Source organism: Marmota marmota, unplaced genomic scaffold (assembly GCF_001458135.2).
Source record: "Marmota marmota marmota unplaced genomic scaffold, marMar, whole genome shotgun sequence".
Taxonomy (NCBI): Eukaryota; Metazoa; Chordata; class Mammalia; order Rodentia; family Sciuridae; genus Marmota; species Marmota marmota.
The window spans coordinates 43,452,848-43,472,607 of record NW_025999977.1 but is presented as its reverse complement, the minus strand read 5'-3'; positions in this window follow the sequence as shown (position 1 = coordinate 43,472,607).

Genomic DNA, 19,760 nt, shown 5'->3' with positions numbered 1-19,760 from the left:
CAGAGAATGGATGGATTTGGAGACTATTATGCTAAACAAAATAAACTAATATCCCCAAAACAAAAGTCTAATGTTCTCTCTGATGTGTGGATGCTAACACAAAACAAGAGGGGAGGAGAGTAGACAAAGGGGCTGAAGGGAAGGGAGGTGGGGACAGTAATAGGAAAGACAGTGAAATGATTCTGACATTTATTTCTATATACCTATATGAATACACCACAGTGAATCTCTACATGACGTACAACTGTAAGATCGGGATCCTAATGAGAATCAGTTATAATTCAAGTTTGTATAAAGAAGTCAAATGATACTCTACTGTTATGTATAACTAAAAGGAACAAAAATTTTAAAATTAAGTAAATTTAAAAAGAAAAACAAGATCAGATTGTTCAGATGTGTCATTCCCCCTGCTTAATATTCTCCTTGGTTTTTTCCACACTAAAAATAACCCCCAAATTCCATGTCCATCTAGAAAGCCCTCCCTTGGCGACGGGCTCCAACCACACTGACCTGGTTTTTCGAATCTGAGAATCACCAGGTCCGTCACAGCCTCAGTGCCTTTGCCCTGGTGGTTCCTTCTGCCTGGATGGCTCTTTCTCCTCATCCTCATCAGGCCAGATCCTTTTTAAAAGTCCTTCAACCTAAGCAGCACCTCAGCCAGGCCTCCTGTGACCTCCCCTTCTAAAGTGTCCACCGTGTCCACTCTCCATGGCATTTCTGACTTTTAATCTACACAAGTCTTAGCACAATTAAATTTTTCATGTTTACTCTTCTCTACATTCTCCGGTGTATTCACCTCCTGTTGCTGCAAAACAAATTGCCACAAACTGAGCAGCTGAGAACCATGCCCACTTATCACCTCACAGTTCCCTAGGTCAGAAGTCCAGACGCAGAGCTGCTGAGTTCTCTGCTCAGGATTCGCAAGGCAAAAATCAAGACATTGAATGGCTGCATCCTCATTTAGAGCCTGGGATCCTCATCGAAGCTCATGTGGTTGTGAAAGTGTCTTAGTTCATTTTCTGTTGCTAGTAATACAACTCCACAGACAAGGTAAATTATAAAGGAAAGAGATTTATTTTGGCTCATGGTTCTGGTCCAAGGTCATGGTCTTCTAGCTGACAGAGCCCGAAGGTGATGGGGAGCATCACATGGCACGAGACAGACAGCACATGTAAATTTCCTGTGCTCGCTCCTCCTCTTATAAAGCGCCCAGGGTTCAAACATGGGGCTCCATCCTGATTTCCTAATCCCCTTCCAAAGGTCCCACCTCTAAACAACATCACTGGATTTAGTCTCCACTCTCTTACTAACTCAAAATGGAGATTAAGTTCAACATGCGTTTTCAGAGGGAAAAAAAGATATTCAAACCATAGAAGGCAGAATTCAGTTCTTTGGAGTCATAGGACTAAGGCTTCCATGAGCTTCCCAGCCCAGTGTCTCCTCCAACTTCAAACCCAGAAGCAGAGAACTGCACCCACATGGAATCCCTCTCACATTTTGAGTATCTTCCACCAAGGAAAGCTCACTTCTTTAAAAGGATCACCAGGCTATGTCAGGCACACCCAGGAGAAGCACCATTAAGGTCAACATTGCCATATAACAACCTAAGCACGTTCCCAGTTGTGGTGGTATTCGAGGGGAGAGGGCCACCGGGGCATCTGCACTAGGCGGGTGGGAACCGTAGGGGCCATCTTAGAATTCTGCCACCTAAGCCCGCCTACACACAACTTTGCCTGCCTGCTGTCTCTGCAATCCAAGGCCTGGAATGCTGATTACATGCAGAAAACAGTGTTTCATGGCACAGTGTGGAATAACTGAGGAGGATTACTCAGCAGTTAGAGATGACCAGTGTCCAGGAGCTGTGGCCAGCTCACACATTTCCAGCAATTGCAGCCTAGGGACCAAGGGAATTGAAATCCTACACACCTGAACATAAACACGCTCCTCCAGTATCCATAGCACATTCCTGGAAACCTGTGGGTTAGAATGGTCCCAGCACAAAGCAGATACTCACTGCATATTTTGTTATTGTTATTTATTAATGGGAAGAAAATGGTCTCTTCTAGACATGGAAGAATGAAAGAATTAAATGGATTGAGGTGTGGAAAGAGTAAAATGGCAACTGAAGCCAACCAAGTTCATCTTGCCTCCTCTGCCCAATATCTATTCAGTACCCACCTGTGCCAAGGCCCAGCTCTCATGCGACCTCCAGGGACCACTAGGGTCCTCTGCACTGAATGCCCACCTGTCCCATTGGCACCTTTCAGAGATTTTCCTTTTGACATTCATTTCCTGTTATGGGCCAGTAGGTCAATTCTATGCCATATTTTACTACATTCTCTTAAGGAGGTTGGCTGTCTCACCCATGTTTGCCCCCACCTAGTAAGGAGAGAGTGAGTGCTGACCCTGCAGATCCCTCAGGACTGCTGGATGGTGTGGAAGGGATCTGCTGCAAACAGCAAATGTGAATTAGCCAGGGATGGGAAAGTACTATGGCAAAGCATGCAGGAGAAAGGGTGGACAGGGATAGAGGGACTCGCCAGCACAGGAAGAACATGGTATGAGGTGCCTAGAACCTGTGGAAAGGGGATGGAAAGGCCAGTAGGTGAGAAAAGTTGTAGAAAAGGGGAGGGAGAAAGATCAGCCAGACCCAGGAGGCGATTCTGCCCAATCCTGGTCTCCACTGGAGGGACATAAGCACCCCCACTCAATGAAGCTAGCATGTCTGTATCTGCAGGTTACTTACTGTCTCAAATGCTGCCCCCAAAGTTACAGGCATTCAAAATCATCGCCATTCTCCCTTCACCTGATATTCCGTGGTGGCAGTGACCAGTATTGGTGCAGATGAATCAGGGCAGTAATGTTGGTTTGAGGAGACACACTTGCCCTGAACATCCAATGGGAGTAAACAAGAATAGATTGCCAGCTAATCAAGGTGACCACAAGTAGGACTGTCACAACACACAGGCCCCACTCAGGTGCATAAACAGTAAGGTGGTATTCATGCCACAAGTTTCAAAAAGATTCTCACTACCTCCAAGATGGGCCCAAAACTACTAGACTCTTTGCCCCAACAGAAAGACTGGCACTCTGAGAGAATCAGAGGGCAGCCTCCAAGGTGATAAGCAGGCCCACAGCAGAGCCTGGGAGGAAAAGAAGATGGGATTATTCATCAGGGAAAGACAGGCAGGCAGGATTTCATCCAATCTTCAGGTATCAGAAGAGTTCTTAGGCAGTGCAGGCTAAGTCTTGGCAGTGGCTACTGAGGATAGAATAAGAAAAAGAGCTTAATCCCCAGCATAAGGGATTTAGGATAGCTATGGGGGAGAATTTCCTGATGGTGAAAGTTGTTAAAAGTTGCAATGAATGGTCTCGAGAGAGATTCAGGACTGCTCTGGAAGCTTTTACAAGTAGAAGAGATTATCCTCTGGCAGGGGCAGCTTATCTCTAATCCTGCCTGAAGACAGGGGAATGGACACAATGACCTCGGGGTCTCCTTCAGACTTGTAAAGCGGGCCTTCCCATCAGCAGCCAGCCAGCACTGCTGAGTAGGTAATGCGCTTTAAGGAAGGCCCAGAGTGTTCCCAGAAATAAGAGAAGGAGCTAAACCAGGTGTGATCTCCTTTCCTTTTTCTACATTTTAGTCACAGTGGTCTTGCAGCCACGGCCAAGGTTCTTTATAATCTCAGATCTAATCAAGGGTGCCTCAGACAAGAAAAGCAAGAGCAGCTGCACACTAGAGCAGAGAGAGATGGCTCTCACTCTACAAAGCACCCCATACCCCCGGGCTGTGGCACTGCGGGTAACAATCCATGTGACCCACCAGGCAGCAGCAACAAGAAATCGGACTAGGCTATTCCCAAACTGCTGCTGCTGCCAGCCACCATGGTAGAAAGGGCTGCGCTGGCTCCAGTGTTCCCCATGTGGCACTTCTACTCCATGACAGTCCAATGACAAGCCTTCTGAGATACTAGCCTGTGCCCAGCAGTATACCGGATGACCTGGCCTTACCTTGGGGAGTGCCCTGGGAGCTGTGGTGCTGACTCAAAGGGTTAATAGGCATGCAGAGCTCAGACTGGGGTGTCCTTGGGAGGCTTCTGGGCTTGTACAGGGCTCAAAGGACAGTGAAGATTTAGGCAGAGTTTTCAATAATCCAAGGAAGGGATAACTTTGACTTCCTGGAAACGAGGGTCAGCCCTGTGCTGATAATGTTGGAAAGAGGCACATCTTTTATTTTCTCTGACTTAACCCCTGATGCTGTACCTCTGCTGGATCTAGAGAGGTTCTTCCTCCTACTTCTTTCTTAATGCACATCAAATGTCCTTTGGTACTTTTCCCTTCTTCTCCCTATCTCTGGCCAAGTCTTTTGCTGGATTTGCCCCAGCACCCGTCACATCTCCCACCCTGTGGCACTCTGGAAGTCCACAAACAAGGCCATGGGGATGGCTTTCCTTCTGGAGGCTTAGTACCCCCGCCTTCCAGACATTTCTACTTAGACTGCACCACCCTCAGTCAGCAGAGGCCTGCAGCCTATGGTCATTTCTCCAGGAAATGAACATGAATATGTAGGAGAGAAAAGTATGAAAATGTATTATTTTGTCCATTGCATATACTAGGAACAGACAGAAACTTGTTGCAAAAGCACATTAAGCATGCAATCAGCAGCATTCTCATGCCCAAATAAAGCTATTTTCATTTCATAAAGCAAGAGAGCAAGTCAAGTCATTAGGGAAATAGAAATGGGGAGCTTAAATGCCTAATTGGAAGCTCTATTGCACTTGCAAAGTACCTTTGGTTTTTCTAAAAATTCAAGAGAAACACATTGAGCTTATAATTGCAGATAGATCGATGCCATGTTCCTTCCTGCATTAGCACCAAAGGAAAGTCCCTTCCTGTGGGCTTATCCCAGGCCCAGCTACACTGTATAAACAGCAGGAGAACCCAGGAAGGAAGTGGGATCCTGGAGCAGGAAAAATTAACAGGAGAGTAAAAGTTCTTTCCCTTTGACCTGAAGGCAAAAATCTATATCCACAGCACATTTCTGGCTCTTTTAGTGTAACTCTTCTTCATCACAGTTCAAAAGATTGAGGTGTTTGATTTATTTATTGGCCATATCCTATGTGCAAGGTGTAATGCAAGACTAAATCATCTCTTTGAGCATCAGAGACATCATTTGTGAAATTCAAGGTTGAAGCACCATCAGTAGCTTGATTCTTAGGATTTCACAGAAGGGCCTGGGGAGCTTCTGGGGAAGGGGTCCACCTAGGGGATGGTAGACAAGGAAAGAACCAAGAAGCAAGATCCTCATCCCCCATCTCCCACACTTGGGATGGCCTCACTTGTACATGTTTAATATTTTTGGATTCCAAAAGAGCTATTATTTGATTATAGAAAGGAGCTGGGGAAAGATGAGTTTAGATGAGTTATTAATGAAAAAGAATGTGATACAGAAATCTCTCCTGTTCTGCTTCAAGCAGTCCCAGGCAACAGGTCCACCCTGACTTTCCCATGAAACACATTTTATGTTCTCAACTCCTGGGATATGAACCCCAGAGAATCTGAAAACTGAGCTCTGTGGCTGAGCTGATGGGCCACTCAGTGAGGGTGTCTCTCCTCTCCTCAGAAAGACTGGAAAACAGGACTTGAGAGATTATCCAGGTTAGTGGATTCTGACTCTGTGAGTGTGTGTGTGTGTGTGTGTGTGTGTGTGTGTGTGTGTGTGTTTAAGCAACAGGAAACAATGCAGATAAGATAACTAAAGCCTCTGGGTGAGAACACAAGGGATTGGCCTTGACTTTGTCTTCTGATCCCTATGGTGGGTTCACACTGCACTCAGGTAAGCACCTTCCCCAAGCCAGAGAATGTCTTCGACCCCTTTATCTTCATAGAAGAGGAGGCAAGAAGATAAAATGCATGAATTTTACCCCACTTCCCAGGAATTCCATGCAGGCCTCAGGCCTGTGGTTCGTGAGGTTATGAGTGATTATGAGTAAATCAGTCTGACATGCACAGGTGGACTTCGCTAGGTGTGATTAGATCCCTAATTGCATTGGAAATGAAAGCACCAGCACATAATGGATGACCTAAGTCCAGCTCCACACGGTCATTTGTGCATCTCTGTCCTTCAGCTCTGTCTGTAGACAACCCTGCAAGGTGGGGCGCTCACCCATTCCCACCTGAGAGATGGTCGGGTTTGCAGAATCTGCTCTGTAGCAACCCAAATTCTAGGCTCTCCCAAAGATTCTTGCCCCAAACATAGGTAACATATCCCTGGGGAAACAGAATGATGTGGAAGAAGGGAGAGGAGAGAGCAGAACCCGCAGGGGGAGTGATAAGTATCGAGCTTGTTTGCAGAACGAGTGATTACTGGGCAGTTTGCCATTTGACCCCGTGTATTTTTAAAGGCATCCAGTTAAGGAGTATTTATTAAAATGTTTTCAAATTGTCCTTCGAAACAAGAAACCCTGACAGGCCATTCAGTATACTGCAAAGGTGGGTTAAGTACGGTCATCCCAGCTGCAACAATAGCAAGACAATGGTATAATGGATTACCTTAATTTCCTAGAGACACACAGTGAATTCATTTCTGGGGGTGGCCGGGGAAAATCAGATCAAAGAGTCCCGAAGCCTAGGCTGCCAACACGGCCAACCAATCTGAGGGAAAGAGAGACAAGCACCCAACCTCCGAAAGAGCCGATCCAAACAAAAACCACCAGGCTCCTTACAGATACAGGAGCCGAGCACGGAAACGTGAGGCAGAAACAAATCCACCACACACACCAAACCGTGATGGCTCTGCAGATTGAGAGAAGAGGGGAAAATAATCCAGATCCTAATTTAGTTTGGGAGCTTGTTTTCTTACACCGACAAATCTTTCTAAAAATGATTTTCTGATTAGAGTCAAATGGCTGAGGCCAAAACTCTACGAGATTGTTGTGCTGTCAGCATGTTAATGGTGTTCCTTAGCAACTCTCCCCTCCACTTTGAGGAAGAAACAACACCTCTGCCAGGAACTCGAAGCTGGAGAGGTCTCTCGGTACCTCTGATGATTCAGGGCTTGGGCAGGAGGCAAGGCATCAGAGGCTGGTGTGAGGCCTGAGCTCACTGGAGCAGGACCCGGCTTCCAGTGCAAAGGCAGGAGCTGGCTCTGAGGGGAACTGGGGGAAAGGAAAGGGGGTGAGCTGCCACCCTGCCCAGGAATCTCTTCACTTCTTGCAAATATCATGTGCAATCACATAAATCAAAACGTAAAAGGCACACTAGTGATCTCCCAGGATTAACTCTGTATTACAGACGGCAAGAGCCCAATCCATTCATAGAATCAATCTTTTCCTCACCAGACTTAAAGATGCAAGAAATGGCAAGGAGAGGTCAAGTCCACAAAGAAGGGAAAGGGTTTTCTGTACTGCTTTTGTTTTCTTTAACATAAGCCTGGAGCATCACTTTGGAATTTTTGAGAATCTGTTGAAAAGAAGTGAAAATCAAGACTTCACGCATCCATTGATGCGTTGATTTTTGGAGAGTTTGTCCACTCTGGTGCTTTGTGATTTCAGATCACTTCTTTTAGCAATGAACTCTAAAGCTGGACGAGACCACAGACTTCAACAATCTCATTCTCCAGATGAGAATACTGGGACCTTGTGAAGATAAATTCACTGGGGTCATAATTGATTTATTGACTGATCAAGAGCATGGATCCAAGTATTTCCACCAAGACCACTAATTCTCAGAAAAGATGCTTCAAAATGGACTTGGATAGTCTCCATTCAAGAAAAGGAGAAATGAGATTCAATTTGCCAATATTCACATTCTTGGAGGAAATGATATTCATCCAAAGCCAAAATATATTGGTAAATTCTCTAATTTAGTCAGATGATGTCTCACTTTACATGATAAATGTTTCTAAAAAGTTGCTTGCAAATCAAATTTTTTTTAAATTGAATTACTTTTTTAAAAGCACAAGACAGATTGCCTTGTAGGGGAACCCTGGGCTGAAAATGAGAAATATTTCTGCAATTTAAATAATAACTACCTCTGTAATTTATCTCTTCTATAAATTCATAATTTAATATTTCTTGGTTTTGTTTAGAATCACTTGTTTAAAACAAAAAAGATCCATATTTGTGCAGCTAGTGTCACCAAGGAGTTTGTAGAACATTAATATTAGCTAATACTTTCCTTCTACATAGCCACAAGAACTAATAAGGAATGGGTATTTCCACTTAGCAAATGGGCAAAGTCAAGGCACAGACTAGGGAGATCATGAAAGATGTTAGTGTGTAGATAAGATGCCCACCATGTTCTTGCTTATAATGTTCTGCATTTTTATCTACTATGTTATATTCCCTCCTGGTTAGGATATCACGGGCATCTATATTATCCCAGGGAGATATACCCCTACATAATAGCTACAGGAACTCCAGAGAAATTCATGAGCTACCTCAAAGACATTGGCTTCAAGAATCCAAGAAGAATATCATAACCTCCTCTGTGTTCAGTCACTTGAGTTGCTCCATGATATGTTCAGAGATCCACCCATTACATGTCTTTACTGAGTCCCTGTTTTACAGTCAATCCTTCCTACTGTAGGGAAGAAAGGGGAAGAATTACAGGCTCTCCCAACAAGGACTCATAGTCCAGTTAAAGAGGCAAGGCTTACATACAAAAGCAGGTTGGAGTTCAAGGTCACATGGATGTTCCCACTAGCTTGTAGATCCTTATGAAGAAAGATCTTCATCTGTGCAAAGTTAACACCTAGCCTTAGGAAAATGTCCATAACTGGTCATTTGTTACTGTTGTTATATTAAATCATGAAAACTCAGAGGTACTGGAAAGGATGTAGCCTGCAAATATCTAAAAAACTGACACAAAACAGATAGGAAGAATAGATTATTATATCTCCAGAATGAAATGATCTCATCTGCAAAGTGAGAACAATAAAAATATCAACTTCCGAGAGTGGCAGTGGTACCTGAGTGGCATTTAGCACATCTGGTGCATGGTGAGCCTCAGTAAGCAGTGCCCGTCAATTACGTGACAAGTGTCACCGACTGCAGTTAAGAGACACTGATGGCAAATCAATGTGAGGAAGAATTTTCCAGAATTTTACAGGGCTGCCCACTAATGGCAAGTACTGCATGGGCAGTGCCCCCACCCCCAGAGGCTGGATGGTCATCTCTCAAGAAGCTGAGCAAAGGCCTGCACCTGTTCGTTAAGCTGGTGGAAAGTCAGAATAACATAGAAATATATTTAAAATACAGACTTCTGGGCCAGTCTAGGTTTCTTTAGCAACTGTGGAAGACCTCAGGAATCTGTGTTTTAACAAGCATTCCAAGTAGATTGTATGTAGCTGATCAATCAGACATCTAATTACCTAGGTTTGAGAACAACCTAGTGTAGAAAAGTTTATGGATCTTCCATGATTTGGATATGGTTTGAGTATATTCCCCAAGAGTTCATGCATTGAAATTTCATACTCACTGGGAAATATGAAGAGGGTAGAAACTTATTCCAGATATGGTGTTCAGAGATGGGGCCTTTTGAAGGAGATTAGGATGAGATTAGGTCATTAGGGTGAAGCCCTCATGATTTAATACTTATGACTTTATTTTTTAAAAGGGGGAGGGACCAGAAGACACACATACACACACACACACACACACACACACACACACACGCATTCCCAGTCTCTTGCTACGTGATGTCTTGTACCTCCTTGAGACTCTTCTAGGAATACGTCCATCAAACTTGAACCAAAACCAAAATTTTCCTTTTTTGTAAGTTAACCTGCCTCAGGAATGTTGTTGTAGTAATGCATAATTAACTAATACAGATTTCTTCCAAATTTTGACGATCTAAGAGTTTCTTCATCTGTCCTTGGTCATCTTCAAAGTTGTGTCATGGAAAATAATACAATTGATCTATTAGAAAGACTGGACTCAAATCCTTGCCCTGTCATTTCCTATCTGTATGACTTAAAACATATTGATTAGCTCCCCCAGAGCCTCAGCTTCCTTGTCTTATGAAATAGAAATAAATATAACTACCTTATATTCAGGTTCTAGGAGCTTTTCTGGCACATAATAAGTCCTCAATAAATATTTAATGACCTTAATAGGAAAGTGCATTTCATATTGTGAGACAAATAGTAAGGGCTTATACGTAAGTCCCTTTCTTATCATTGCAAACTTATGTATCACAGAGAAGAAAGTGAGTCAACCTAAATCAACAAGATGAACAGAAGTTGAAAAGGTAAGTAAGGTGAACCAGTCACAGAAGGAGACATCAGAAGAGCAGGAAAATACCAAAAGTGGAAGTCCAAAAAGGAAAGAGAATTCCAAAAATCTAAAATAGAGCACATAAAGAAAAAACACAACACATTAAATTTCAGTGTAGAAGTAAAAGAGCAGGAAAGTATCATAGATCTTTCCCGATTTCATTGGGTACCCTCAATCATTAAATCTGCATTGAGAAATACTTTTATTTGTTGAAAACCAAGAGCCTTGGCACACAGGGAGAATGGAAGGAACAAGGGACAGGGTCTAATTCATCATCAAGGAGCTGTCACATTGACAACTAGAAGAATTGGAAAGTTACAAAGTACCAGCACCAAACAGCATCAATCACCCAACGATGGTAAATAAATTAATCAAAAATCATTGGGTACCAAAAGGTCTGGGGGAAAAATAAAAGGCAGACGAGAAAAATGATCAGGAGCAGCAGGCAAGCAAAACAGCAGAGTCTGACCCCGTTAAAGCTGAAGCCATGTGCCCTGGCAGACTGCCAGCTACCCTGTCTCCAATGGCTCACGCACCCCCAAGCTGGGTGCTGAGCACAGCTGGGTGCAAACTACACAGGCAGCTTTGGTCACACATGTAACCCCTGCACACTGCAGGAGAGCTGCCCCTACCCCATCAAGGGAGAAAGCATCACCCGTGGCATGCAGGAGATCCGGAAAATCACGTCATTCAAAACCATTCTCTGACACGTTGTGTGCTTGGGTTAAACTCCACAGCTCTCCGCCTGGCCTGCTGGGGACCATTGATCACCAGTGCCAGCCCTTGTAAGATTCTCTCTTCTGGAATATCAAGGGTCCTTGCTGACCCAGAATTATGAACACCTGAGCCTATATGCCCCAATCTGGCCTCTATTTCCCCAATGGGTTAATTCTTTCTTTACTTGGCAAAAAAGGCAATTACAGAGGACATTAACCTATCAACCACTTCCCCACTCTTTTTCCAGTCCGGATGCATATGTCTGTCCCTGGGGGACACAGTCACACAGGGCTATCATTCATGGGGCTCAGCAATGATATAGCATTAATTTGGCCAATTTCATTCCACAGTTCCTTCCTTGAATGTACCTCAGTGAATTCCATCTTCATGTATCAAAAAAATAAAATAAAATAAAAATAAAAACAAGGAACTTGGGTAGGGAGGGAAATAGGGTGAGGGAGGAGAGGCGGGAAGGAAGAACTGGGGACTGAAATGGAGCAAATTACATTCCATGCAGATATGATTATGTCAAAATGAACTGCACTGTTATGTATAACTACAATGCACTAATAAAGACATTTTAAAAAAGGATTCACACCTGGAATTTCTATGGATCCACACAGGTCATGAAATAACTCCAGTAGAGTTTAAAAATAGAGCTCAAGCCCCTCTTTGTTAAATACTTTTTTTTTTGGCAAGTCAATCTTTCTTGCCACCTACAAATGATAGTTTACCAGTGAATTCCATTTAATGGATATTCAGTGAGCACCCACGGGGATAAAGCAGGCATGGGTGAAGCTGTATCTCCATCTTCTCAGAGTTCACAGACTGCTAGTAAGAGAGTCATTATGGTCAGGATACAAGGTGTCCCCCCAAAACATTGCTATTAATGCAGCAATGTTTTTTCTGCCTTGAACAATTCTGACAAATGGGTAGCAACAGCCTCATCACTAAGCATCCAGGGAGGTCACATAGGGTGAGCTTCCATGATATCAGGAGCACCCACCACCCAGGAGCCTCCTATATCTTCTGGTGGACAGAATCCTCCAAACAGGAGGCCAAGGGCATTGAGAACTAGCAGCTCCACAGAGCTCAGTCCGTGTGGCAGTGTCCAAAGATGAGGCCCAGCAAGAGGATGTATGATTGACATTTGGTCTCAAAGAGGTTATGTGCAGATCATGATGTCCAATTAGTCCAAAGACAGGTAGGGGTCAAGTGGATAATGTCTACAGACAGCTTTTGAAGAGCAAGGCACCGTGTGCAACGCCACACATTGTTTGAATGAACCAGACTCAGTAGGGTACGAGCAAAAAGACTGAATGCTGCCACGGAAACTCCTTTCAACCCCTTCTATAGAAGGATTCCTCCTTGGTCTTGAATGAATAGCCAACAAGTGTTCTAGCCTTTCATTAGCTCTCAGACTAGGAGTAGCCGATTTCTTTGGTGGGGACAGTTTTCCTCCAATCTTACATAATATTAAGATTCTAAGCTCTTCAATGTGCAGGTCCTGACCAGTCTGAGAAGTCAGTCGTTTCCTTTTGCTCCCTCCTCCCTAACTCCCAAGGCTGATTTGTGGCCCCATGTAAGCAGTGCACTGGGGAGGAAGGAGAAAATGGAGTCTGCCAAGGAGTTCCTGGAGGGACAAGGTGTGACCCAGCACCAAGGCCGCTGGACTATGGGACTGTGCAAAGCTAAGCCCTTCCTCCCTGCCATGTTCTACAGGAACCTCAATCCTGTATTCCCTTGTAAGAGCAATGCTTCTGGAGATTGGGGGTGTTTGCCTAGTCACTGGCATCGTGAAGTCCAACCCTATGTCCCTCAACCCCTCAGTTCTCCGTGGCCTCCTTGGGCAGCTGGACCCTGTACAGATCTCTTCCTCCCAGAACATCCTCACTCTGCAATAATGGCACCCCTGGGTCTGGCCACACCCTAGAAGGACAGCCCTTTCCCATAGAAGCTCAGATGCTCTCCTCTCTGCTGCTTCCACCCAAGCTGACCACCCAGTCCCTGAGTCCCCCCCCCAAAATCTGAGAACACACCTAAAGCTCCCGAGAACACACCTGAATCTCCTGATCAGAGGGAGAAGCCTCTACCTCCCTTTGGGCCTCAGGTATGGGAGACAGCTCACCAGGTACTGACACCTTTCCCCAAAGGGATCCTAACTTGTGGCCTCCTCTTTCCTAGCTCTTTTCCTTTACGCCCTGGAAGTAGGTGATGAGCTGGCAGAGGAGTTTCAGGTTGCCTCCTTTCAAAGTACTCTGGAGATGACTAGCTTATCTCTTTAAGAGGTGAGGTATGTGGCATTTACTCTTCCCACACTTTGGGCATCTGTTAAAACTCTAAACAATCAAAACAATGTCTTGTTTAATATTTCAGTACATGACTACAAATCTCAAGTCTTCTAGAGGTTCAAGAGCCCCAAGAGATCACCCAATGATATCTCTTTATTTATGTATTAGAAAGCTAAGGCACCCTCCACCCCCACCCCTTCCCCTAGTACTTCTCTTGTTTCCCCCATGGAGCCTGCTAAAGACTGGATAAAGCTGAACAATACCTGGAAAAAAAAGTTCCTTCTAGCTGCTCATGAAACACCTTCATAAAACCTGATTGAGGCTCCCTCTCCCATAGAAAGGGGCTTTGAACAGAAAAGTCCACAAAGCAGTTGGGTCATCTGGTCCTAGAGATTAACCAGGGTAGGTCCATCTTTGCTATGGTAATAAACAAATTGAAATATCAGTGAATAAAGGCAATGCAAGTAATGCAAGTTAACATCTTATTCACTCAGTCTGCTTGGACAACTAAACAAATTTGCAGAGATGAGGGGATGGAAACAACAGAAATATATTTTTTCAATTTTAGAGTCTGGAAGTCCCAGACCTAGGCCCTGCAGGGTTGTCTTCTGGTGAAGGCTCCCTTCCTGGCTTATAAATGGCCCCCTTCTCATTATATCCTCACAAATCTTTCCTCAGTGCACACATATCATAAGAGAGAGAGGTCTCTGCTGTCTCTTCTTATAAAGGCAATAATCCTACCAGATTCCTACACCACCTTTTTGACCTTATCTAACCTTAATGATCTCTCTAAAGACCCTTTATCCTAATGTGAACACACTGGAGATGTGGGCTTCAACATATGAATTTGGGGGGGATAATTCAGTTCACAGCACTGTCCAATTTCTATATGGGTTGACCGTCTCCTGGGCAGCTCTCTTCCCACGGCTGACCCAGGGATCTAGGCTGCTCTGGTATGATTCGACCTTATTACAACTTTGAGGTTATCCTTAAGGTTGTCAAAAGCCCTCAGGGGAAAAGAAAGATGAAATTCATGTGATTACTTATTCAACTTGTCCCATATTATTTATACCCACATTTAATTAGTGATAATTCATCAAACATTAAACGTAAACCAAGAGAGGCTGAAAAAAGTGGAGAAGCCCACAGAAATCCCAGTAGGACCAAGTCTGTACCAATGAAAAAAAAAACACACACTCATACTGTGGGCAAAGGCATTCCTCCTCTTTGCTCCTGTACTGAAACCCACCCTTTTCCTGCCTAGAGCCTCACTTCTCACTTTTACTTGATAAAGAGGAATTTTATATTCTTAGTCATAAGCAGTATGGCATTAAGGGTAAGAGTCAGAATGATCAGCATATTATAGTGACACAGGCACATTAATGTTTATAGCACCTCAACTCACAATAGCTAAACTATGGAACCAATCTATGTGTCCTTCAACAGATGAATGAATAAAGAAAATGTGATATGAGAGAGACAGAGAGAGAGAGAGAGAGAGAGAGAGAGAGAGAGAGAAAGTAAGTCAATTCCCCAAAACCAAATTTTGGTTTTGGGGAATTGACTTACTTTCTGAATATTTTCTCTGATAAGAGGATGCTGATCCATAATGGGGACAGAGGACTAGGGAAACATGGAGAAATTTTAGATTGGGCAGAGGGGAGTGAGGGGGGTGTGGGATGGGAAATATGGCAGAATAAGACAGACATTATTAGCCTATATACATGAATGATTGCATAACCAGTATGACTCTGCATCACCTACAGACAGAGGGATGACAAGTTGTGCTCCATTTGTATACAATGTACCAAAATGCATTCTCTGTCATGTATAACTAATTAGAACAAATAAAATAAGAAAAATTTGAAAAAGAGTCAGAATGACAGGATTTGGATCCAGTTCTACTGCTCATTAGTTCAGTGACCTAGAATAAGTCATTTATCCTCTTTCATCTGTAACACAGAGATAGTAGCAACATCTACCTCCAAGAGTGTTGCAAGACTACAATAATATGGTATCAGTTGAGCATCCCTTATCCAAAGTGCTTGGGATCAGTAGTACTCTAATTTCAGATTATTTTTCAGATTTTGGAATATGTACATATACATAATGAGATGTCTCATGCGTGAGACCCAGTCAAAACATGAAGTCACCTAATAGCCTGAAGATAATTTTATATGATATTTTTATTGTGCCTGCATTTTGACTATGACCCATCACATGAAGTCAAGTGTGGCATTTTCTACTTGTGGCATAGTATTGGTGATCAAAACATTTTGGATTTTGGAACATTTGGAGTTTAGGCATTTTGTATTAAGGATGCTCAACCTATATCCCCATAAGACTTAGGCCAGGCACATGGAATCCTTATAAAAGTGTTTGCTGTTAATGCCATTGTTATTATGATGTTCTATATCTATGTCAAGCCCTTCATCCCCTTAATTACAGTTTCTCTTGGTGACAGAGAATTCCCTACAACAGACAGTAAGTAGCTCACTGGAAAACTCGAGCACTGTAGCTCCTTGCTTTGGGGAAGAGGCTAGAACCCCACCTCTACTAAGTTTCCAGGTCATTTTTCTCAGACCAGGCATTAACAAAGCCTCCACAGTCACATGCCAGGCTGGTAGAAATGTTCTGTGCTTCTAAAACTCATTGGTTTCACATTAGCTTTCAGTGACCAGCAACTCTCCAAAGATGGAACTATGTCCTAAGGGTGAGAATTATTTAGTTTCCCTGCCTGACTTTCTAGCTCCTGGCCTTCTAGAAGCAGAGATGCTGTTGTCACTGTGCCAGGACATGAAAAATGATGTGGAGGGAGTGTTATGATACAGCCATCCATCGGCCGTCAGAGGCCAAGACCACAAGGGGACGGAAAATGAACAGGGAAATTCTTAATTGTATAGCTTTAAAGGCTGCCCAGAGAAACTTCAGAGGGAAATAAGGCTTATCCTCACGCAGAGGGGCAGAGTCTACAGAAAGGCTTTAGGAGATTGCCACCAGCTAGTCAGGGAACAGACAGAGCTGGGTGTGGGGACATACACCACAGACAGAATAGGGAGGGTAAGGAGGAAGGCTGCAGACCACCATTGCCAAGAGCTGTCTGGTGTACTTGGAGAGAGAGCTAAGCCTTTCTAAGGGACCATTGATAAGTCCCCAAACACTCAGAGTTGCCAGAATATGTAAATTAAGATGAGAGTAATTTGTTTTCCTAAAGGCAGCAGATTATTCTCAAAGACCTTCCAGAATCTAAGGCTGTATGATTCTTTAAGCATTCAATGCCCTTTTTCCTCTCTAACTCTCTCTAATTGCCTTAGGTATAGAGTTGTTTATTTGGTACATGTAAAATGTGGGATTTCATGGTCCTAGATTTATTCTCATTCACAGAGATAGAGGTGGAATGGACAGTAGTACACATTTAACAGAATTCCCTTGGGCAGAGCACCTCCCTGGAGTGTAGGTCTACCCTCACATACAAACACTGGCATGCAGTAGCTCCCAGTGCATAGGCTGGATCTTTCAAAAAGAAAAGGCCTAACACATTCCATACAGCCTTGATGCTTAATTCTCTCTGGACCACAATAGAGATGTTCTTGAAAGGACTGACTCTTTAACAGTGACATGAAATCTACAAAATTTACATCAAAACAACAGTGTGTGATTCTGCTTTTGCCCAAGACAGAGTAAGAGAAACCTTTATACTCCTACTTAAAATAAAACAAACAGACAAGCAATATATGTGAAGCAATGATTTCCAAGACACACTACAATACCCAAAGTGTCATAAAATAATTGAAGGAGACTGTGATGACTTAAAGATGTATTATATAAACTTAAAAGAAGCCACTAAAATGACTAAACAATGATCTATTTTTTAAAAAAGAGATATGCAATAGAAAATTTTTACATAATTCAATCCAAAATAAGATAGAAGAAGAGGAAAAAGAGACCTGAAAATGGATGGAACAAATAGAAAAGAAATATGAAGGTGATAAACTTAAACCTAACATAGCAATAATCACAGTAAATGTAAAGTATCTAAACACTCCAACTAAAAAGCAGAGATTCCTCAAACCAGACAAACACAACTCAAGAAAAACTGCATACTAACAGGTCATATTTATTTAAACAAAAAAATCTTCAACAACATACTAGCAAATCAAATCCAATGATGCATAAAGATAATTATGAACCATGACTTCTTAAAATGGTACAAGGCTGATCAACATTCAAAAATTGATCAATAAAACTCCACACAACAATATGCTAAAGAAGAAAAATTACATGATAATATGAAATGATGTAGAGAAAGCATGTGACAAAGTCTAAAACCCATACATGATAAAAAGAAAACTCTCAGTAACATAGAAATTGAGAATTATCTCAACTTGATAAAGAACATCTACAGAAAACTCATGGCTAAGATCATCCTACTTACTGGTAAAGACAATGTGAGAAAAGGAGAACAGCTTCCTAATCACCTGGGGTTAAAGGCAGATGAAGTGGAGGGGATGGGCAACCCAAGGATCATGGAATTGATGGAACAATATTCCACATCTTGACCATGGTAGTAAGTATATGAAACTACACATGTGTCAAAATTGCATTGAACTAAACACATACAGACAAAAATACGTACAAGTAAAATGGAGATCTGAACAATTCAATGGATTCCATCAACATTAATATCCTGGTTATGATATTGTCCTATAGTTTTACAAGATATTACTGAGAAAACTGGACAAAGGAGACATAGAATATCTCTGTATCATTTCTTATAGAGTTATATGTGACTCTCCAATTATCTCTAAATGAAAGTATTTTAATGGCAGAGATTTTAAGATTTGATAAAATAAGACCAAACTTGTGCTTCCTATAAGAAACATGTTTTAAAGGTAAATACATAAATAGGTTATATATACATGTGTATATCCCTATATATGTGTGTATATATACATGTGTATACACACACACACACACACACACACACACGCATATTGATTCCATTTATCCTTTCAAGATCAGAACAAGCCCTATCTCCTGGAGAAAGTCTTTTATGGTGTCTCTCGCCCCTGACTATCTCTGCACATACAATCTACATCAGGTCTACGTGACTGTGTCTTCATCACCCAGATAGAAAGTGAGCTCCCCAAGACTGGAAACCATGACATCAAGATTGCTCCTCTACCTGCATGAGCATACGTCCAAGAAGCCTCATTTACTACCATTGATTATTTAGTTGATGAGTCTTCCACTGAGTCATCTCCCTTATGAGGCTACTTTTGCATTCTAATGATACAACATCAGTTTTATAAAGGAAGAAGGGCACCTTATGCACCTCTGGCCTTTGCTTTGCCAAAGACTTCCATATTTCCAATAAGAGCATGTGTCATGGAAGGTCCTGTGTGCTTGCTCATCTAAGAATCCCCTGCAGGTGGCTACAGTATAGAGCTCACTGCAGAAAACCACAGATCAAGAGTTGCTTCAGTCTGCTCTGTGCTTCATATACCCCAGGGGCTCAGCAGCCTTTGCAGAGAAACCAGACACTGCCTGTTGTTAGTGCAGATGACATCTGGTGCCTACTAATAACTCCTTGCCCACGTGAGCAAACCAAGGGTCATGTGGCTATGTGGGTCATTTGCTAAATCTTGTTCTCTTCATTCTTATTTCCTTTGTGTTTGGATTTTACTCAAGAGAAGAGAGCATAAGACAAACACAAAGAACCCATATATCCACCTCCTGCCTTTCAGCAGCCTGACAAATCATTGCAAGTTGCTCATGCTCTTCCGCAGATGTTTCATAATGAAATTCCCCATCATTTGGTTAAAGTCATTTCTTCTGCACCTCACACTCCAATCAACTGGTTAAAAAAAAGTCAATAGGCTGACAGCCTTAGAAGTGGATAAAGATATTAGCAGGAGGCCTGCTGTTTCCAACGAGCATCAGATAAATAATGATCAATAGTTTTTATCTCCTAATGACTAGATGGTGATTGGGTAGCCTCCAGCTAAGAACTTCACTGACAGCCCTGTTGTTGTTTCTAGGCGGTAGGGAAAGCCAATTTTTATGAAGCCTTGAGAGAAGTATACCCTGAGAGACACCTGATCCCAGCCATGATGATCCTAGCAGTTGAATTGAGCCAGATTCTTCTGTCTTTGTAATCACCAAGTTCTTCTCCCAAACTGACTACACTCCATCCCTACAGCCTCTGCTCAAGCCAGGAAGTAGCTCAAATACGCTGACAGTAGACATAGGGGCCTTGGTCCATGAAGACAATTTGCATCCTAGCACATCCTCCCTGGAGATCTTTAAGAAGGTTCCTAACACCATCTGTGAGTTTTTCAGACTCTGCAGTGAGAATTGAGTATCCTTCATAATCTGCCCTCCAAATCTCTCTCTCAACAGCAGACCCTTTGTTCTTCTCAGCACACCTCCCTCGTGCATTAGCCAACACATAGAACACACTTGCACTCCATCC